The sequence below is a fragment of the Dendropsophus ebraccatus genome, chromosome 3, assembly GCF_027789765.1.
Source record: "Dendropsophus ebraccatus isolate aDenEbr1 chromosome 3, aDenEbr1.pat, whole genome shotgun sequence".
In the NCBI taxonomy this organism is placed as follows: Eukaryota; Metazoa; Chordata; class Amphibia; order Anura; family Hylidae; genus Dendropsophus; species Dendropsophus ebraccatus.
Window position 1 is genome coordinate 50,072,225 of NC_091456.1, and position 23,382 is coordinate 50,095,606.

Consider the following 23,382-nt stretch of genomic DNA (forward strand, 5'->3'; position numbering starts at 1 on the left):
GGTTTGCACAGATTCTCTAATGTTATATATATATATTTTTTTTTTTATTAAATCCTTTTTATTAAAAATTAAATATTAATAGAATGGCCCTATTGTGACACTTATAACGGTTTTAGTTTTTTACCAATGGGGCTGTATAGGGCATCATTTTTTGCACCATGATCTCTAGTTTTGATCACTTTTTAAAAAAAATATAAAGTAACAAAAAAAATCGGTAATCCTGGCAAGTTTTCCCCTCTTTTCGTTCACGCCATTCGCCGTACAGGATGATGATTGTTATATTTTAATAGATTGGACAATTACGCACATACATATATATTAGGTTTATTTATTTAATTACTTTTATATGTTTTATTTATATAATGGGAAAAGGGGCCTGTGGCAGACTCAATAAGCAGAGCGCCGATTGGACCACACGGAGGAAGGTAAGAGACCTCCAGCAGTCCATGAAAGTTATCGGGACCCCCGCAGTCTCACTGCAGGGCTCCCGATCGGTAAGTGACAGGAGCTGCTTCTGTCACTTACACTTAAACGCTGCTGTGTTTAAGGAGTTAATGACAGGCTGCAGTGCGATTACTGCAGCATGTCATTAATGGTGAGGGCCCGGCTGCTCACTGCAGCCGCCCCCCACCTGCTATGAAGCACGCACCTTATAGCACCTTAGTGACCCATGACATACAGTTTCGTCAGGGGTCATCTGGTAACAGACATCCATGACGTAACTGTATGTCATGGGTCGTCTAGAGGTTAACCATTAGGGGACACAGCCCATTTTAATTTCTGTGCTTTTGTTTTTTCTTCTGTGTGTATACTAGGCCATAGCAGTTGCATTTTTCTACCTAGAGACTTAGATGAGCCCTTATTTTTTGCACCACTAATTGAACTTTGCAACGGCATGCCTAAAATATGCAGTGAAACCAGAAAAAAATTATACGTGTGGTGAAACTGAAAAAAAAAAAGCAAATATTTTTATTTGGGGGGGATTTTATTTTTATGCCGTTTGCCGTTGGGTAAAACTGACTTGTTATACATGTTAGTACAATTACAATGATATGTAACTTGTATAACTTTTATTTTATTTGATGGCTTTTAAAAAAATAAAACCTTTTAAAAAAAAGTTTCTTAAAATCAACCAGGCTTAGGCTGGGTTCACACTACGTATATTTCAGTCAGTATTGTAGTCCTCATATTGCAACCAAAACCAGGAGTGGATTAAAAACACAGAAAGGATCTGTTCACACAATGTTGTAATTGAGTGGATGGCCGCCATTTAATGGCAAATATTTGCTGTTATATGGCGGCCATCCACTCAATTTCAACATTGTGTGAACAGATCCTTTCTGTGTTTTTAATCCACTCCTGGTTTTGGTTGCAATATGAGGACCACAATACTGACTGAAATATACGTAGTGTGAACATAGCCCCCTAACGCTTTTATCCTTTGGTCTATGGGGCTGTGTGAGGTGTTACTTTTTGCGCCATGATCTGTAGTTTCTATCGGTACCTTAATTTTTCTAGATTTGATGCGACCAAAAATGTGCAAATTTGTACTTTGGAATTTATTTGCGCTTACATCGTTTACCGTGCGAGATCGGGAATGTGATAATTTAATATTTTAAGCGATTACACATGCAGCGATAATAAATATGTTTATTTATTTATTTTATAAAATGGGGGAAAGGGGGTGATTCAAACTTTTAATTATTAATAAAAAAACATTTATTTACTTTTTTACACACATACTAAAAGTCCCCCCACTAGACTACCAGGGAAGGGGGACATTATGTATTTAGATGCACTGTCAACTTTGACAGTGTCGACTGTGCCCGCTAATAGCCGCTGTCCCGGGCTGCATATAGCACCCGGGATCTCAGCAGTTGACCCCCCTCTAAACTTCCCTAGCAGCACCAGGACGTTCAGTAACGTCCTGGTGCAGCTATGGATTAAACAATATCCTAATCAAATTTTTAGATTTTTGCCCAATGTACCTCTAACACCATAATACATTCATTTAAAATACAAACAGATATCTATATTATTCATATTGCAATCCATCTACTTTATAGTAGAAGAAAATCAATTTCTTCTAGAAGTCATATCAATACCATACATGAAATTTGGTGAAGTAAAGGACAAGTTGCAATTAGAATTATAGTAACCTAGCTAATTAGTGCTGAATTCTTGAATAAAATGCCCATATAACCATATACAAGCTGGATACTGCCATATTCAATGTCTTGCTAAAATGAGACTTTGTTACGGGTTTTTCTACCTCATTTACTCAGGAGAGTATGTGTTTGCCTGCTATAATGCTTCTTTTTTTTTTTTTTTTTGGCAGAGGTTTCAGTCAGACATTTATCTATTTTAGCATGATAATTCTCCCATGCATAAAATTTGTTCTGGACAAAAGACCGGGCATAACCATCTTTAGGATTTGTTAGGACGTCAGCTTGAGCCAAGGCTTGTTGCCCAACCTTAGTTTCCTTTCTCACTACTATAACTCAATGAACCTAAAGTGACACTCACCTGGAAAGTCAGTACCATGGTGCCGATAGTGTTACTAATATACACATAATACTTTTTATTCAGCTGTCTGTGGATGCAAACTGCTAAAAGATGTTCTATGTTGCATTGAAGTGAATTTGTTTAGCAGATTGCAACCACGTAAAGCGTTATAAAAGGTAATACCTGCATCCATTCTCCAAGACCTATGTAACCCGGACAGCCTTTTGTTACTAAATATCCAGGTAGCAGATTCATTTTAAATTCTTAGGGTATGTTCTCAAATCTTCCACCATGAAAATGGCCCGAAAACCATGGCAAATTCATGGCAAAATCTGAATACATTACAAACAGATTTTACGTCAGACTTTTATAACAAAATGTCTGATTCAAATCGATGCCATATAGCTCATCCACATGCACTGTATTGGGCTTGTTTGTGGATTTTCTGTGCAAAGCTTTGCAGATTTTTTATTTTCATATTAAAGTTGTTAAGAAAACCCTCTAAGAGGTTCTATCGATTTTTAGGTTATATCACTTTTACTGTTTAGTTATCAGTGTGTTCTAGAATATACAAAAAACATAAAATATACTCTAGGATACATAATATAATTATTTTAGTGATTTGTAATGTAAAGTGTTTCCCGGTATCTCTATTGAGGTGGTTATCATCCACTAGTTTAAGGGTATATTCACACGAACGGGCTCGCAGCGAGATTCTCGCTGTGAGCCCGGCAGGTCCTGGCAGTTCCCATACACTACATACTTGCTGCGGTCTAAACGACCGCAGCGAGTATGTAATTATACCGCCCTTAACTCCTTCTGCTCCCAGCCGGCTCCCCCGCTGTAAGCATACATTACCTGTCCTTGCTGCACGGGTCCGGCGTCCTGCTCTCCTGTCGGGCCAATTAGTGTGTTGCCCAACCGCAGCCACTGATTGGCCGGGCGGGAGAGCAGGACGCCGGACCCGTGCAGCAAGGACAGGTAATGTATGCTTACAGCGGGGGAGCCGGCCGGGAGCAGAAGGGGTTAAGGGCGGCAGAATTACATACTCGCTGCGGTCGTTTAGACCGCAGCAAGTATGTAGTGTATGGGAGCTGCCAGGACCTGCCGGGCTCGCAGCGAGAATCTCGCTGCGAGCCCGTCCATGTGAATATACCCTAAAAGAATTTGGCTTTAGCTGTCTTTAATACACTTGCATGGCCTTGGATCTAGACACCTCCTGCTGGCTATTCTTACTTTCAACTTGGATTCTCTACAAATTTTCCTTCTTCTCCTCCCTCCCACCTTCCATCCAATTCCTTACTGTATAGACATAACTAGGGTATAAGTCTTAACCTGCTTTTAGAATGTAAGCACTATTTTGTGAACGAAATGTGTGGACAGTATGACTCAATTTACAAAAAAATCTCATTGGTACTGGTGTTGGCTGCATAATCATGGTTCATGATTTATAGACCAGTCTTATGTAAAAATAAATTATACTGAAAAATACTATGCTATATTTATAGGGGTGAGGGCCTCAGGTTAAGATTAATTTATCAAAAATAAAACAAAAAACTATACATAAATATATTATATCTCCTAGACAACATAGCTTTAAGAACATTTTCTACATATGGTAATACCATATACATGTAAATAATAGTGAGTAATATATCTACCAAGTAACACCAGTATACAACGAGAATATATTACCATTCATATTAGCATAATACGGTTACTGACTAACCAGTAAAACAATACAGATATTACCACTACACTGGAGAATAATGCAGCCACACCATAACTACATACTGTACCACATTTTCTCCGACAATAAGACCTACCCCCAAAATAAGACCTAGCTTTATTTTGCAGGCTTTCTGGAGAAGGCTTTAAATATAAGCCCTACTTCAAATATAAGCCCTAGTTACAGTCATCTGACCAGATTCCTGACTTGGGTGGCAGAGGATCAGCCAATCAGTGCCAGACTTGTCTTGCTCCGCCCCTACCTGCTTAACACAAGCCGCAGGAGAGGCAGGAGTGATTAGAAGATGCACAGTAAGGGGCCTATTCCACGGAGCGATAATCGGCCGAATCGTCCCAATTCGGCCTATTATCGCTCAGTGGAATAGAGAAAACGATCAGCCGATGATCATGTCATCGGCTGATCGTTTATTTAGGCCCAAACTTAAAATCATTGGTCACCCACTGCGCATCGCTGCATGGAATAGCGGGCGGGCGACCGACGATTCAAGCAGCATACATCACCTAGCAGGGCTTCTCCTCCGCACAGTCTTCATCCTGGTCCCACACGCAGCAGCAGCTTCGGTGCTGCCTGACTGAGCTGTCAGACCGCTCAGCCAATCACAGGCCAGGACCGCCGCGGCCAGTGATTGGCTGAGCGGTCTGACAGCTCAGTCAGGCCGCTCCAGAGTTGTTGATGCTGCGAGCGGGACCGGGATGAAGACAGAGCGTAGGAGAAGCCCTGCTGGGTAATGTATGCTGCAAGGGCTGCAAGGACATTGGTAACGGTGTCTCTGCAGCCCTCGCTAAACGATTATTGGGTCGTGGAATAGGCCTAGTAAACGAGTGCCGATCTAGAAGATCGGCGCTCGTTTACATTATTGATCGGTCCGTGGAATAGGGCCCTAAGGTACATGTGTGTATGGAACAACTGCAGAGGGGATTGTATACACTGTGGGGAAACAACTAGAGAGGAAGGTATACAGCATGGAGGCCTAACAACAGGGGAACTTACAGTATAGGAGCCTAACAACATTGGGACGTACAGTATGGCAGATAACTAGCACATAGAGTGGGGCTACAGTGTAGGGGCATACTGTGTTTTTTTTTAAAGTAAGACCTACCTTGAAAACAAGCCTAAGCCCATTTTTCAAAGAGAAAAATATTATAGGACCCTGTCTTATTTTCGGAGAAGCACAGTATTTCCTCCACATCACCATACTGTTGCTAAATAAAAATCACAGCATACAGACCAATATTACTAAGAATACTATACAAGGGACAATAATACTACTATAATAATAATACTGGCACAAAAACAAAAAAAGACACACACTAGGCCTGAAAGCAGTAAGTACATTGTAGTGGCACTTGCCACATTCAGTCTTCAATTCATATGTCGGTGGCCATAATTGCACCAGCGCAGTGTCTGTAGGGTGGTAGGACCCAGAACTTGGGGGGCTCTGTCTGGCAGCATTGGGATTGCTAGGCAACTGTGGTGGTGGTCACTGCGTGGCGCTGCAGCATTTTTAGTTAGGGACCCACAGGAATTAGGAGCCGTGAATTGTACTGTGTACTGTGCTGAGAAATTTATTAGTGATAAGTTTATAGATGTGCGGCCATGTCAGATTTTTTTCTCCCTATTGAATCAATTCATAAGCAAAATAGTCGTTTAGCTTACTGTTACGATTTGACAGGGCCTTTAGGGTAAAAAAAAAGAAGAATTGCGCAGTGAAATTTCGACAGTGGCTTCTATTAGCCGGCATGGCCGATTCTGCCGATTTAGAACTGAGTTTCCTGATGCTGATATCAGACAGGAGGGGCCATGTATAGGACAGGCTTTTGTCCTGAGCTTGCTCTATGTTGTAGCAGTGATCAGCCCCTTTAAACAGTTGATCATGGGGAAAAGGGGGTAGAGCAAACGGGTTTTTATATAGAGAGTCAGACCTGCACTGATTAACTACTGATGACCAGTGCTAGGGATTGACCATCATTTTTTGAAAACTTAACTAGCCCCTTTAATGTACTCTATATTCTTTTAGTACTTTGTAATGAAACATTGCTTTGATACAGAAACTTAAAACATAAAAATATGTAGACTTTTGTATTTCTTTAACTAATCATAAGCAAAACCGGTGGAACACTACTATGTTATCTTTAGAAATGCAAACCACTTGTAAAATGACCCCCTAATTACATCTCAGCAAGCAAGGTTATACTTTCAGTAGGCGTATTATAACTTTAACATGTTTTTATTTAAGGTTAAATGAAACAGAGTTTGAAAATGTTCTTATCCATATGTTTCCTGTTTTCGCTCACATATCAGCAGTGACTTACAGCATTCTTATTGTATCTTGTGGTTAAAAGGTACTCATAAATTAAGAAATCATAAAATAATATTTGTTCTCTCCTTGTAACTGCAAGCAGTATAAAAGGGTTCCTGTCTTGAGATCGATCATGGTATCGGATAATTGTGCTTTTCCAATGTCGAGATCTATCATGGTAGGGACACTTTGCCTGTACAATGATAGAAAAAGCTAGTGGGAAACATTTCTTACCATTATCATGTTCAAGCGTAATATGTGACATGTGTTATCTATATTCATTTTTTTACAAAATATGTACTGTATTTTTCTGCGTACAAGACTACTTTTAAACCCAGGAAAATGTTCTAAAAAATAAGGGTTATCCTATATGCCAGGTGTTGTCTAATAGGGCGGGTGCTAAAAAACTTCTGAACCAGGCTGGAGAATCTGTGGTTGCAGCATATGACAACCATATGAAGGGCAGAGCAAGGTGCAGGTGTCCAGGTTAAGAAAAAAAAAGATATGTTAGAGTGGCGTTGTGCCCAGAAAAACACGCCCCTTTCACCCGTCTGGCTCGCCCTTTTATCCTACTGGTATTACTTTACCTCCTGCTCTGCCTCTCATCTCAAAGTTATATAACTTTGTAATGTGTGTTAATAAGCTGTCCCCCCCCTCCCCCTCCCCCCGGAAGTTAAATAAGGTATACATACCAAATCACCGTCGACCCCGTCCTCTTCTCCCAGGCACCATCGATGCCATTAGAGGAGGGGGCGGCCCTGGTCTTCTTCCTCTTCACTGTCTTCCACAGCAGTGAATCCGAGAGGAAAAGGCTGCTGGTGCACAAGCGCACCAGCAGCCTTTTCATTGGCTGAGCGCATCGCATGGCTTCCAGCCTGCTCAGCCCTGATTGGCTGAGCTTGCTGGAAGCCATGTAATGTGCTCCAGCCAATGAAAAGGCTGCCGGTGCCCATGCGCACCAGCAGATTTTTCTCTCCCTTTTACCGCACCCGGACCTGGAAGTGAGGATGGCGGCCAAAGATGGCCCGGAAGTGGCCGGCGGGAAATTTGAACGGCAAGAGTCACTGGTGGGATGGTAAGTAAATTTTCTGTGTATGACTGTTTTTTGTGTGTGTGTGTGTGTGTGTGTGTGGGGGGGGTAATTCCTTTAACCCTTTCCCGCACGAGGACCCGCGCGGGTGCAGGCGTTCAGAGGCGGGGCCGCGCGGCGACCCCGCTCTGAACCGCCGCGGTCCCGGGTGCCTCTTGTAGCCCGGGACCGCGGGTATTAGCGGGCACGGTCCGATCGCCGTGCCCACTAATACAGTAATCAGAAGCAGCTGTCAAACATGACAGCTGCATCCGATTACCGGACGCAGCATTTCCCTGGTGTCTAGTGGAAGAGATCGCTCCTCCAGGACGTTGTCCTAGAGGAGCGATCTCCGTTACTGAAGCCGGCCGGAGACCGCTCCAAGATGGCGCCGTCCCCGCCTCGACACTCGTTTGTTTTCGGCTGCAGCAGATCTCATTGATCTTTGCTGTATAGCTATACAGCAAAGATCTCAATGAGAGATCAAAGTGTATATACTAGAAGTGCCCCAGGGGGGCTTCTAGTATATGTGTAATTAAAAAAAAAAAAGTATTGTTATAAGTAAAAAGTTCCCTCCCCTAATAAAAGGCCCCTTTTCCCAGGTTTTAAATAAAAGTAAATAAATAAACATGTTTGCTATCGTCGCGTGCGTAATCGCCCGAACTATTAATTAATCACATTCCTGATCTCGCACGGTAAACGGCGTCAGCGCAAAAAAATCCCAAAGTGCAAAATTGCGCATTTTTGGTCGCATCAAATCCAGAAAAAATGTAAAAAAAGCGATTAAAAAGACGTATATGCAAAATCAAGGTACCGATAGAAAGTAAACATCATGGCGCAAAAAATGACACCTCAATCAAAGGACCTCAGACCAAAGGATAAAAGCGCTATAAGCCTGGGAATAGAGCGATTTTAAGGAACGTATATTTGTTAACAATGGTTTGAATTTTTTACAGGCCATCAGATAAAAGAAAAGTTATATATGTTACATATCGTTTTAATCATAACAACTTGAGGAACATGCATAACAAGTCAGTTTTACCCCAGGGCGAATGGCGTAAAAACACATTCCCCCCAAATAAAAGAAATGCGTTTGTTTTTTTTTTCAATTTCACCACACTTTGAATTTTTTTCTGGTTTCGCAGTGTACTTTATGCAAAAATTCAGCCTGTCATTGCAAAGTACAATTACCGATGCAAAAAATAATGGCTCATGTGGGTCTGTAGGTGTAAAAATGCAAGTGCTATGGCCTTTTAAGCACAAGAAGGACAAAACGAAAACGCAAAAATGAAAATTAGCCTGGTCCCGAAGGGGTTAAGAAGCTTACAAAACACCCAAATCAATGTGTAGCAACTTTTTTTTACTTACCTCTATTCCATCTCCTGGGTAAAACATGTCCTTTGACTTTATCTCTGGACACCTTCTATAACTGCTTACACCTTTTTTTGTAAGTGTTTCCACATCCCCATTAGAATTGTCTGTGACAGGCAGCCTACACTATGTGGTGCAGGCTGGAGGTGGCGTATAACTCTAACAGGTGCACATATTATTCAGACCAAAAGAGGAGATTAACTAAGTGACGGAAATCACGGTACGCAGCATGTTGTATTTGTTACATGAGGTAAATGCTGCCTTGTCACAGACTCTCCACTCTTTAGTCCATCCTGTTTTCCCTATGGCAATAGAAGGATTCATTTGTTTATACATATCAGCCAAGCTTTACTGGTAGCAGCTTATCTCCCCAAAAACAAAAAGATTGGGCAGCTGAAATCCAACATGCCCAATTCTCCACTTTTCTGACATCTGCCATTAAAGGATTGTTGGGAGGCTACCATATAGATTAGATGACTGACCAGTTCTTGATAAAATTTTGGGGTTTGTACACATTTAACATGTGGGATCACATTTCTTGTTCTTTAAGTAAAACTCCCTGTAACATATTCTACTAATAGATCTGGTAACAAGAATAGAGCTAGACATGAGCAATACCAACATTAATTACCTTCTCTGGCATTATGCTGAAGTACCAGGGACGCTACTTATATGAGCATCGGCATGCTTTCCTTTCAAGATTGCTAATAGAAAGTCAATTAAAGTAAATTCATGTGTTTGCACTTGATGGAGGCCTCATTAATAACGATCATCATTATAATAATGAACTAAAAATTCATTGTTGTCACGGATCTTCAGTGATAACTGGGGCAGACATAACAAGAGATCTACAGAATGAAAGAAGAAGGGGATTTTCTTTATGTTCAAAATTAGAATTTAGGCCATGTTTACATGGCGTAAGACACTAGTCGTTCCGTGACCCAGCCGGGTCACTGAACGGCCAGTGTCAGAGAAGATCATCCCAGCCAGTACTGCCAGCCGGATTATCTTCACTGATGTTTAATTCGCCGCTGCACACAATGGAGCATGCAGCCGGTGCCACATGCTCCATTGTGTTCATTGAATAGTGGCAGTAGAAAACTGACGTGTGATAACAGAGAGATGCAGGAGAGAAACAGACAGTAAAACCTAAGCTCAGCCCCGCCCACTGTCCCTGCCTACTTGCCACTATCTGCCCTAAAATGGCAGCGGGCAACTGGGTGGCAGTCCCTGGCCTGGATACGTGAAACAAAAAGACAAAAACAAAGACAAACAAACACAATAAGAATAGTCAGCAATCCAGGTCACAACGGTCGGGCAGCAAAAGTACAAAGTCAGGATCCAATAGACATTGTCAAAAAACAGGCAATAAGGTCAAGGGCAGGCAGCAAGCAGAGGTGGTCAGAAATACAAAGCAGAAGGGTCAGAATAAACACAGAATGGCAGAGTCATAAGCAGGCAGAGACAAGCACAATAACCAGCAAGGAGTATACAGACTGGGGTTGTTATATAGGAGGCCAGGGTTCTCGTCCAGAATACAATTGGACCATCCCCCTGATCTCCAACCACAGGCACCTGACCACAAAACACATCCACTAGCAGGAAGACCTGCTAGTCACAGAAAGAACCCAAACAGTAATAACCATGAAGTGGCCACACAGAACTCAGCAGGTGAAGTCCAGTGTGTCCATGAAACCAAGTGAACAGACAAAAATAAACCAGTGTTCAGACTAATGCAAAACAAAACACAGAAACAGAACAAATTCAAGAAAATCAGCACCTTTTTAGCTGCACATCACGAGCCGAGGGGTGCATAGAGCTCCGCAAAGATACAGCCCTGAAAACATGTCAGTTTTCTGCTGTGCCGCTAGGGATCCCAGCCGCAGTGAATACTACTGTATGTGTATACACTCCAGCCGGGATTCCCGTAGCCTGCAGCACAATGTAGGTAAAGGATTAATCACGGCCGTGAGAAATAATTTACTTACGTTGTGTGAACATATCCTTACGATGTAAGCTAAAGAGAGCATTCATGCAGGTACCACTGAAAAAGTCAAAGCAAATTTGACTTCATTCTATGAATTTGGGAAAAAACTTAAAGGAGTTATCCAGCGTTACATAGACATGGCTGCTTTCTTACAGAAGCCGCACAACACCTCTCCTCTGCATTGTATTACCACACGAGGGGTTGTGCTGAAAGTAGTGTTTTTTTTGTGTGTTTTTATTCTAATCCTGGATAACCTCTTTAAGGGTAGGGATTAATGCAAACATTTGATACAAATGTAGACTTAGACTAAGTGCAGACTATGTAAGAGACTGGCCGTTCCATGACCCGTCCGGTCCACGGAGTGGCTGGTCTCTGAAAAGATCATCCCCGCCGGTACTGCAGTACCGGACAGATGATCTTTAGCCCCGCAGAGTTCTAATGCGGGCGCCTCCGTGCGCGCCCGCATCAGAGCTCTGCACTGCACGCTATGGTGCGAGCGGCCGGAGACCCTCCCTCCACAGTGTGCACTGACATGGTTTTCTATGGACGTTATTCACTGAACAACGGCCGTGATTTTACGAAAATATACGTTGTGTGAACATAGCCTAAGGGTGCATTCACACGTACAGGATCTGCAGCAGATCTGCAACAGACTGATGGTGCAGATTTGAATCTGCAGCAGATCCACAAAAGATCCGCAGCAGATTTGATTTGCTTTGAATCTCCAACTTGTGTGTGAAAAAAAGGAGTAAATGCATGAATAACTGTCCCCCATTTGTTGCTATGTTTTTCTTTTTCCTCCTACCCTTGTCAAAGCTTTTATTTTTTTTTAAAGAGGGCATGGTTAAAATTTTATTGGGGATATATTTAAAAAAAATAATATATATATATATATATATATATATATATATATATATAGCCTTTTTTCCTTATTTTAGTCTTCCTAGGGGACTTTTATAAGCCATCTTTTATCTTATATCTTAAAACTGGTTATACAGGTCAATGCAATACTACTGTATTGTTTTAAAAGTTTACATTAGCTATTAGTACAGCATGTCTGAGTCAGGCTGTACTAGTAAAGTTTATATGGCAGACACAGAAGTCTTCAGAAAGCCTCTGGCTGCACTAGTAAATGATCAGCACCCTGGCACCCTGTGATTGCATTGCAGGAGTATCAATTGGATCCCTGAAAGTGTGGGCAACTTTCCGACAACCTCCTAATTGCTGCAGTTGCTACTAACCATGGCACTTTGGGGGCCAATCACTGAAATATCAGCCATTTATAGAAAGAGCTCAGCTGATATCCGAAGAATTAATATTATATAGTATTTTACAGAAGTAACGTTAATTGTTAATTGTTGTGCACTTTCATATTTTTAATCACCATAAAAAATTAAGTGTGTAGAAAATTAGTTCTTTTTGCTTTTTATACAGTAAACTCGCAGCATCAAATCCAACCTCCAAGGATTCTAATTTATAGCTAATAGACTATCTCTTTAAACATTAATATGGATTATACTTCTTGAAAACAAATCATGGACTACCACTGTGCCAATAAATACAAACACCCATTGGACATTCTGACATCAATGACCTTTAATCTAGGCATTTTATTATCATTCAATTCACTTTTGCAATTAACCAAGGAATCGTATATTAACAAGATATGCTCTGAAACAACTAATCTCAGGGCTGTTCTTGAATATAATGCGCCTTGCATAAATAAGGATGAATGCTTTTTTTTTTTTTTTTCTTCAGAGAGAGCATCTTGCGGCATTTCTGTTGTATTACGCTATTGTTTAAACGCATTCAAATTATTCTAAATGCTTCTATTAGCCAAGGCCCTTTTCAGAATGTATATTTTTAACATAAACATTCTTCTTTTATTCTGTAGATCTTTGGTTACGTCTTCCCCAGTTATGACTGAAGATCCGTGACAACAATGAATTTTTAGTTCATTATTATAATGATGATCGCTATTAATGAGGCCTCCATGAAGTGCAAATAAATGAATTTACTTTAATTGACTTTCTATTAGCAATCTTGAAAGGAAAGCATGACAATGCTAATATAAGTAGCGTCCCTGGTACTTCAGCATAATGCCAGAGAAGGTAATTAATGTTGTTATTGCTCATGTCTAGCTCTACTCTTGTTATCAGGTCTGAAATATGTAAAAACATGTAAAATAAAGTTATAAGAAGCTTTACCTAACCCCTTCATGTCAGCTATACGGCCATATACGTTCCAGTTGCACATACCTGTGCAGCAGGAACGTATATAGATGTTCCTGGCTTTGAAGAGGTTTTAATGCGATCGGCCCTTCACACATTACAGCCCTCAGACTCCAGAATGACAGGCAGCCAGGGTCTTGCAGCTGCCTGTCATTAACCCCCCTCAATCGTCACAGTGCACAGCAATTGCAGCGTTTAAGGTTGTCCTTAAAGACCTGTCATTGACTGATCAGGACCCCCCACCCCATGGCTGGGGGGTCCTGATCGCATGTTCCGACAGGCGGGGGTAAGCCACTTACCTCTGTCCTGTTGGATAGGCGATCTGTAGATAGAGTCCTCTCTCAAGCAGTCTCTATGTACAGATCACAGATAATACTGATGAATGCTATGCTATATGGCATAGCATTCATCAGTATATGCAATCAGAGCATTGCATATATAAGTCCCCTAAGGGATTTATATCTGCAATTCACAATGTGTGTAAAAAAAAAAAAGAAGTTTAAAACCTATGTAAAATATAAATAAAAATTGCAGATTATTTTTCTAATTCTATTTAGAAAAAAATTAATAAAAAAAAATCAAAAAAATTCTCTCATACCAGTATGATTATATTATTAATATAATAGAAAAGAGAAGAATTAGGCATATTAGATTTCAGCTGCCTAATTCTTTTGTTCTTGGGAAAGTAAGTTGCTGCCAAAAATATCTGGAAGTGGATTCATGGTTAATCTTGGCCGATGTGTATAAAACAGATAGCTGTTTAGCTGACATACTTGTCAAACAGAGGACATTGTCAGACAGAGGACATGTGCATCCCAGAGGGAACACAGCTTATTCTCTGGTGCCACCTATTAAAGGGTTTATCATGTGCAAGACAAAAATAAAATGAAATTATCCTGGCAGATGTAGTTAGGGCTCACTTGGCTGCGCATGTTATGGGACAAAAAAACAACACTTTTTTAGCCCATTTTCTTTTTACTAAGTCTCCTTTCATTTTCCTAAAACTTCCTGCATTAGACATCTCACTGTATTGCCCAAAAACTTCAAGTCCCAGTATTTCTTTTGCTCTATTCCTATTCCCAGTATTCCTTTTGCTATAGCTCAGTGAAATGCAACACTTCTACACCCTCCCTAGCCGTCTCTATTTCCCTCCTATTGCTGCAGTGATACTCTCTATCAAGGCTGTGTATAAGTAGTCTGTATACACCGCTACTGAGCCTCATCTAGCCCTGTCTACTGAGCCTTATTAAGCTTATTGCCTGTCATTGCCAGTGTGATTGAGAACAAACACACTAGTCTTATTTACACCAAAGCATTGTGAGAGCAGATCTGTGACATCACGTATAATAATTCAGAAATCTTGCAGATTCTATTCTCATCACTAGCCCTAAACCTAATCTGACCCTTCCTGTTCTGGCAGGAGTTGGCTGCTGGAAAATGATTTATACAGTGAAAGGTGACACATGCTGATAAAGAGAACAATAGCTGAAACTCACAGCTTAGCCCCCCTTATCCCTGTGGAATGATCTCTTTAAAGGTCACTGACTATGCATGTCAATGGGCCAGGTTCTGTCCATTGTTATCTATGTCCATAGGGCTTGCTGTAAAGCATCTTTCTAAATGCTGTTAAAAACAGCCCAGGTTAGATTAAATATTAAATTTTAAAAAATACAATCAGAAAATAGAAACAAACTAGAAAATGCAACATGTTCCAGTATGTGGATCTAATCACTAACAAAACAAAAAATAAGCAATACATGAACTGCATTGAGTCCGAATGGGATGCTCATTAGTGAACTGGTGAAATATTCTCTACCAATCCAGTTATCTTTTTATCTTATATGAGCTTCATTACTATACATTTGGATTCATTTTCGGGTATGCAGAACATACAGTGTGCCATACTGCGGTCCAACAGGTATACTTCCGAGAAGTGGAACGCTCATTGCCAGATCTGCAGTGTGATCCATGGATATACATTGACATTATACCCCAGGCATCACAAATAATGGGAGTTCTTTAAGCTATGGGGTGGACGAACCCTCCTATATCCTCAAGAGGTTTATGTCTTTGCTCCACTCACATCGGGCATATAAAGAGCCCACTCACTTAGTACCCGCTATCCCTCTCACATCATTAAGGGGACCACGTGGAAAAGCTACAGGAAACGGTGACCCCAGGAGACTTTTTGAGCTAAGTGACCCACTATTGCTTTCTATATCTGTGGCTCAAGGGGGGGGGGGGGGGGGGGCTGGGCTTGGAATCTCTAGTATATGTTTGCCTACTAGGGGCTATTAAGCCCTAGTGGGTGAGCCCAGTATGTATCTTGCTACCACCAGGGTATTATAGCTACAGTAGTTGCTGGATATTTGAGCCATATCTTTGGCTAATACAAGTCCCATCTGTTTCATCTGGGGGTCATGTTGTGCATATTGCATTCCCCTATTGTTTATCTCCACCACTAACCTAGCCATCATGAGGTACTGTCATTATTTATGAATATTGGTTTCAATCATCATTGGTCCACATTTAAGAGGAGATTTAAACAAGTATCAGCAGTTAATGGTTTTTAGGCACATCTGGGTGCTAAAATGCCAATATGGTTCCCTGATGAATCCATCACATAGGAACGGTAGAAACACATCAGAACTTTCACATATATATTTGATATCGATGCTGGTTGACACAAACAATGAGTTCAAATACAAAATTAAACCCTAGAGTTATGATCACTAATCTGTCACTTTGCTTAATGTTCCCTCTAAGCACTTGTCCCCAATCATGCAGAATATCTATCCCCACTCCAGAAATTACACCTCCCATCACCTATTGATTTTGCAAGCTCTTCTTACAATATTTAACATTTATATTCCAGGGTACAATACATGAGTCACAAGAGGAATCAAACTTGTGTCACCAACATGTGATAAAAATAAACCCGGCACCACTTTCAGACTTAGTCGTGGGTCAGCGAACTCTTTAGACACTTTAAAGATCTGATGCTCAGGTGGTGCTCAATAAATAGTAGATAGAAATAAAGTGCAAAAATGGAAAAATGGTTAAAGATATGGCACTCACCCCATACTGGTATCTTTTTTAATGCTTTTTTTCCAATGTATTCACCATACATAAAACAGATTGTGGAGAGGATGCTACTAGCCCTAAAACACTAGTAGTGTCCTCTCCACAACCTGTTTTATGTGAATTAAACACTTTGGAAATAAAGCATTAAAAAAGATACCAGTACGGGGTGAGTGCCATATCTTTAACCATTTTTCTTCCCACTTTTTGAATCAAACTGGTGTCCCAACTATTTTCTGATACATAGCTCCAATTTTTGCTAGATATTCAAACCTTTTTCTCTATACCTAAGCAGGATTTCTACAAATACTTGCAAATAAGACACTTTTTTACATTCCTGTAAAAATCTTTCATGCATTTGCAAAAGTGATATAATTGGTATTTTTCCATGCTTAACTAAAGGCATCTGACCAATTTATAATCTTAATAGAAGACCCTACTGTCTATCCATTATAAGCCTGGTCTACAGAACACAATCTTCAGTTTTCGGAGACAGAATGGAGGACCTTATTTAAATGGATTAATAACTATCTCTTTTACATTCAACATTTAGATGCAGCAGTAAAAACTAGACTAATATATGGTATTACATCCCAGGCATTTTACACAAAATACATCCTATGTGCTCAGACCTCTGCTGAAGACAATGTAGATCTAAAGACATGCTCGATCTTAACCTTTGGTCTTGCCCTATGAGAGGTCAATCTCCTTGTCTCCTCATGTCTCCTCCACCTATAGGAAAGCTCCCTGCAGTAGACATTGTGGTGAAGCAGATTATTCTAGGAAGTTTCAGACCAGTTCTGATTGTCTTGAGTCAAAGTCAACACCAGATAGATTGTGTCCTGCTTAGAGACTATTCAGGACCAGCCAATGAGTCAAAAGGTGCAGGCAAATCCTAATGTTATGTTTAGTTCCAAGCACTCCTACCCCCTAGCCATTTCGGGCTAGATAAACTGTAGTGTGGCTACTTTTGACATGGAGTAAGACTGAGAAGCTATCCTGATCTCTTTACAAAGATCCTTCTTCTACCAGGAGCTTAAAGCAACTAAAGTCGAAATACTCTGCTGCATTTTACTAAGATCTAAGAAGAATTCTGATTATCTACTGTTGGTACTGAAGTGATTCCCAAGTATTATAAAAAGGGATCATTTATACTTTGCTAAAGAAGGAAATGTTATTACTGTGTACTGCACCTTTAGGAAACTTCAGTAAACTCTTATGCTGTTTAGGTTTATCCTGGACTCTGCGGTTCCTCCACACTACAGGAACACCAAGGACTACCTACAACCGTTTAACATGTGACTTGACTGGTACCTAGGACTGGCCTGTGCGAAAAACAACTGGCACCCTCTGGGTTACCATAATCATTGATTTCTACAAGCTGCCTTTAGCAGTGCAGAGCCACACCTGAGAGACAGCGGGAGATTAGGGAGGTAAATAAGTGGCTCAAGAGCTGGTGTAGGATAGAGGGGTTTGGGTTCATGGAGAACTGGGCCGACTTCTCGGTCGGTTACAGGCTGTACGGTAGGGGCAGGCTGCATCTCAATGGGGAGGGTGCAGCCGTGCTGGGGGAGAAGATGGCTAAGAGGTTGGAGGAGTGTTTAAACTAGGGACCGGGGGGGAGGGCAACTACAATATAGTAAGTGAAGACAGAGTAGATGGAGAGCTGGGCCTAGATTATGGAACTGGGGGTGGAGCGGCGGGAGGGGTTAGAACAGTCACTAGTGACAAGAGGAAAGGGAATATGGAAAAACATATTAAATGTATGTATACTAATGCTCGAAGCCTCACTAATAAAGCTGAGGAATTAGAACTCATAATGGTTGAAGAGAAATATGATATAGTAGGGATAAGCGAGACATGGCTGGATGAGAGTTATGACTGGGCTGTTAATATCCAGGGTTATAGTCTATTCAGAAATGACCGTAAAAATAAGAAAGGGGGAGGGGTCTGTCTATATGTTAAATCATGCCTTAAGCCCATTCTGCGAAGGGAAATAAGTGATGATAATGTGGAATCTCTTTGGGTAGAAATAAGGGGAGGGACGAAGAATAATAAAATTCTTATAGGAGTGAGTTATAAACCTCCAAATATAGTGGAAGAGTCAGAAAATCTTCTCATAAGACAAATAGATGCGGCAGCGAAGCAGGGGGAAGTCATTATTATGGGGGACTTTAACTACCCAAATATAAACGGGAAAGCAGAAACCTGCAGCTCCAGGAAGGGAAGCGTGTTTTTGGAAATAGTAAAAGATAATTACCTTTCCCAACTAGTACAGGAACCAACAAGAGGGGGGGGGGCACTCCTGGACCTAATCTTAACCAATAGGCCAGACAGAATATCAAAAATAGAGGTGGGGGGTCACCTAGGTAATAGTGACCATAATATAGTAAGTTTTCAATTATCCTTCAATAAAATAATTAGCAGAGGGGCTACAAAAACATTAAATTTCAGGAAGGCTAATTTCCAAAAACTAAGAGAGGACCTTGGGAACATAGACTGGGACAATGCCTTCAGAAATAAAAGTACACAAGAGAAATGGGACGTATTTAAGAGCATCCTGGGTAAATCATGTGAACGACACATACCATATGGGAATAAAAGTAGTAGAAATAAGAGAAATCCAATGTGGTTAACTTCAGCTTTAAGGGGTGCAATAAATGATAAGAAACAAGCATTCAGACTACTAAAACAAGAAGGTAGTGGGGAAGCATTGAGCAACTATAGACAGAAGAATAGAATGTGTAAAAAGCAAATAAAAGAAGCAAAAAATAGCAACAGAAAGAAGGATAGCCACAGAAAGTAAAACAAATCCCAAAATGTTCTTCACTTATATAAACAACAAAAGACTTAAAACTGAAAATGTTGGTCCCCTCAAAAATAATCTGGGTGTAATGGTGGAGGGGGAAGAGGAAAAGGCCAATCTACTAAATACATTCTTCTCTACTGTATTCACAGAGGAGAATCCCATAACAGACGACATGACTAGGGATAATATAAATCCTCCCATAAATCTCACATGCGTAACACAACAAGAAGTGGGGAGACGCCTTAAAAACATTAAAATCCAGAAGGTATCCATCCTAGAGTTTTGCAAGAATTAAATACTGTGTTAGACAGACTGTTATTCCTAATATTTAAAGATTCTATTACGACAGGGATTGTTCCACAGGACTGGCGCATAGCTAATGTGGTACCAATATTCAAGAAGGGGTCAAAGAGTGATCCTGGAAACTACAGGCCCGTAAGTCTAACATCTATAGGAGGGAAAGTATTTGAGGGGTTTGTAAGAGATACTATACTGGAGTATCTTAATGAAAATAATCTTATGACGCAGCACCAGCATGGATTTATGAGGGATCGGTCCTGTCAGACTAATCTGATCGGCTTCTATGAAGAGGTAAGTTATAGACTGGACCGGGGGGAGACTGTGGATGTTGTGTATCTGGACTTTTCAAAGGCATTTGATACTGTGCCGCATGGAAGGTTGGTCTACAAAATGAGGAGGCTGGGACTCGGGGAAAACGTATGCAAATGGGTAAGTAACTGGTTGTGTGGTAAGAAAACAGAGGGTGGTCATTGATGGAACATATTCAGATTGGGTTTTAGTTACTAGTGGGGTACCACAGGGGTCAGTATTGGGTACACTTCTTTTTAATATTTTTATTAATGATCTTGTTGAGGGGCTACAGAACAGAATCTCCATTTTTGCAGATGATACTAAACTGGGTAAAGTAATCAGTATAGAGGAGGATAATATCATATTACAGAGGGATTTGGAGAAGCTAGAGGCTTGGGCGGTGAAATGGCAAATGAAGTTTAATGTGGATAAATGTAAGGTTATGCACTTGGGCCATAGAAATAATAAATACAGTTATGTGCTAAATAATAAAACACTGGTAAAACTACTTCCGAAAAGGACCTGGGGGTATTGGTGGACAGTAAACTCAACTTTATTGATCAGTGCCAGGCAGCAGCTGCCAAGGCTAATAAAATAATGGGATGCATCAAAAGAGGTATAGATGCTAAAGATGAGAACATAGTTTTGCCTCTTTATAAATCACTGGTCAGACCACACATGGAATACTGTGTACAGTTTTGGGCACCGGTATATAAGAAGGACACAGCTGAACTGGAGCGGGTGCAGAGGAGGGCAACAAAGGTCATTAAGGGAATGGGTGGGTTACAGTACCAGGATAGGTTATCAAGCTTGGGGTTATTTACGCTAGAAAAAAGACGCCTTAGGGGCGATCTGATCACAATGTACAAATATATGAATGGACAGTACAGAGGTCTTTGTAGTGATCTTTTTACTCCTAGGTCTGTAACCATGACGAGGGGGCATCCTCTACGTCTAGAGGAAAGAAGATTTCATCATCAGCATCGACGCGGGTTCTTTACTGTACGAGCGGTAAGACTGTGGAACTCTCTGCCACATAATGTTGTCATGGCCGATTCAGTAAATAAGTTCAAGTGAGGCCTGGATGCTTTTCTTGAACAATATAATATTACAAGTTATGGGCATTAGATTTCCGGTGATACGTTGATCCGGGGATTGTTCTGGTTGCCATTGGAGTTGGGAGCGAGTTTTCTCCCTGTGGTAGGGTGGTTGTTGTCTGCCTCGTGGGGGTTTTTGCCTTCCCTGGATCAACACAGTAGGGTTTCCCTAGGTTGAACCTGATGGACTCTTGTCTTCTTTCAACCTTATTTACTATGTTACTATGTAATCAACACAGTACATATTAACAGCATTGATCTCTATGAGCAATCAATGTACTGCTCATAGAAATCCGGGGACGCTACAAAAATGTGTACAAAAAAAATAAAAATAGAATGTTGTTTTTTTATATAAATAAATTCATCTCATAATAAAAGTTTATATCACCTCCCTTTTCCTATTTTTTAAATAATAAAAAAATAAATAATTGATCTCGCAAGGTAAACGGTGCGAAAGTGTGAAAGACCACCCCAGGGCTGATATTTGGTCACATCACATTCTAGTAAGAAATTGAATAAAAAGTGATCAAAAAGTCACATATAGGCCATGTTCCCACTACAGGAACATGACAGATGTCATTTTAGCCCCCAAAGACGACTAATTAGACTTGAGTTTATGTAAGAAATAAATATTTAGGCATTTGTACATATTAGTATTATGGTAGAGGGGTTAATATTTCTTTGTCATTTGGAATTTACAGACTCTGTTCCAAATAACAAAGAAATAATAACTAACAGTAACTGCACTGTTATCACTATATTGTCAGTACACGCGGGTAATCTTGGTCTGTGTATTCATTTCTTTTTTTTTGTAACCAAATGGTGATGTTATTCATCAGTTAGATGAGGTCATGGGTTTATATACTTGTATACTTGGTGTATTCAGTAACAGTATAGTGATGATGATGATTATTATTATTATTATTATTATTATTATTATTATTATTATTATTATTATTATGTGGTGGTAAGATGGGGTCCTGGTGTGGCAGTTTTATTTGTTCCTTGCATAGTTATATAATTGATAATATTGATTTGGATCAATATTTGATGCTGGGTTTATTCAATAACAGCATGGTGGTAATATGTAGCAGTGGTAATCGTGTGGCAGTAATATTTGGTCTTTTTATAATGTGGGCTAATGGGCTTTGTTCAGTAACACTGTTATGGTAAAATATATGGTAATAATATTCCTCCTTGTATAGGGACATTTTTGTTAACTGTGGCTGTAACAGAGAGGCATAAAGTCTACTTTGCACATACTGCTATATGATACAGATTTTCTGCACAAAAAGTTTTATGCAATTTTCAATATTTAAATTTTTTCCTTTGGTAGCATAAAAACTAGAATTAGCCCTGCAAATTGTGTACACTCTTATTTAGCTGCTAGGGCAAGTAAACACATGGTACCTTTTATATATCTGTCTGTGCTTCTAGAATGTAAAACATGTTTTTATTCTAAGTGGCATAGAGGAGTTCCTAAGCTCCTGAAGTGCTGTAGACTGTAATGCCTCCTCTCTTCTCCTCTTATTCCTGGCCTGCTTGCAAATCTCACACCTGCAAAGAATTTGTATGCACAACACAAGAATCAAAAAAGCAGGTGTTACAGTCCTTAGCACTTACAGGAGCTTTGCAAAGCCTCTTTGACGCTTTGCACCAGAGAACAATAGCATTTTTCTATGTTATGGAAGCGCAGACAGATGTATGAAAGGTACAATGTGTGAGCAGTTTGAAACATACATTACAGCTAACAGTGTTACTAAAAGAAATGAAAGAAAATTAAGTCATGTAAATGTATCAGTCCTCAGTTCTATCCCCAGCAAATTGGGCAAAGTAATAAAGAACAGTTTTATTATAATGATAACAACCTTTACGGTAAATAAGCATATGTGTCAGTCAGACTGCCCTGAACTATTGAATGTTCTTGACAATCAAAGACGTCTTCATCTCTGGTCCATTTTTAAATACATTAGGTAGTGGAAAGTATTGTGCCAGTGTGTAATGATTCTGACTTTACATAAGCTCATGGGAAATGTCAAGGGGCCAGACAGACATCCTGAGTGCCAGAACATAACACCCTGTGGGAACGGAGCTAAGTAAACTTTATAGACAAACAGCACCGTTGTAGTGAATTTCAATTACTGTGATCAGTTGTTACATTATTTTTATATGTAAGGGGGATAATGTTACAATGCTCTCATTTACCAAAAAGTACCGCATAGCTTACATGCATGATGCAAAATATATTGTAGAAGTGAAATAATGTCCTGAAATAATGTAAAAATATTCACAGTCACAAAAAATACTGTGACCATATGAAATACAAAAACACAATGGTATGGGCATGGACTGTATCTTAGGGGTATTTATAAAACAGGGTGTAGGAGGTATATTAATCTTGATGCAGCACCTCTTTTTAAATGGGGTACTGCACAATTTAGGTCAAAGTATACTACACCGTGTGACTGCTGATTAGTTTTTTTTTTTTTTTCTCTCCAAATATATCAATAGAACTTTAAGAAATGTGACAGTCCATCAGTGATGGGCACAGAAGAACATCCGAAAACTGCAATCTATGTCATTCTAAGATAA

At 40.1% G+C, this 23,382-nt stretch overlaps 2 protein-coding genes across 3 annotated transcripts in view; one reads left to right on the forward strand and one right to left on the reverse strand.

Annotated features, from left to right (window-relative positions):
* Positions 1 to 23,382, forward strand: part of LOC138785607 (myosin-6-like) — a 452,023-nt gene that overhangs the window by 196,734 nt on the left and 231,907 nt on the right. The window lies entirely within an intron of this gene.
* The window catches only part of LRRC2 (leucine rich repeat containing 2), a 183,101-nt gene that overhangs the window by 156,724 nt on the left and 2,995 nt on the right, over positions 1 to 23,382 (reverse strand). The gene's annotated exons all lie outside the window — the stretch shown is intronic.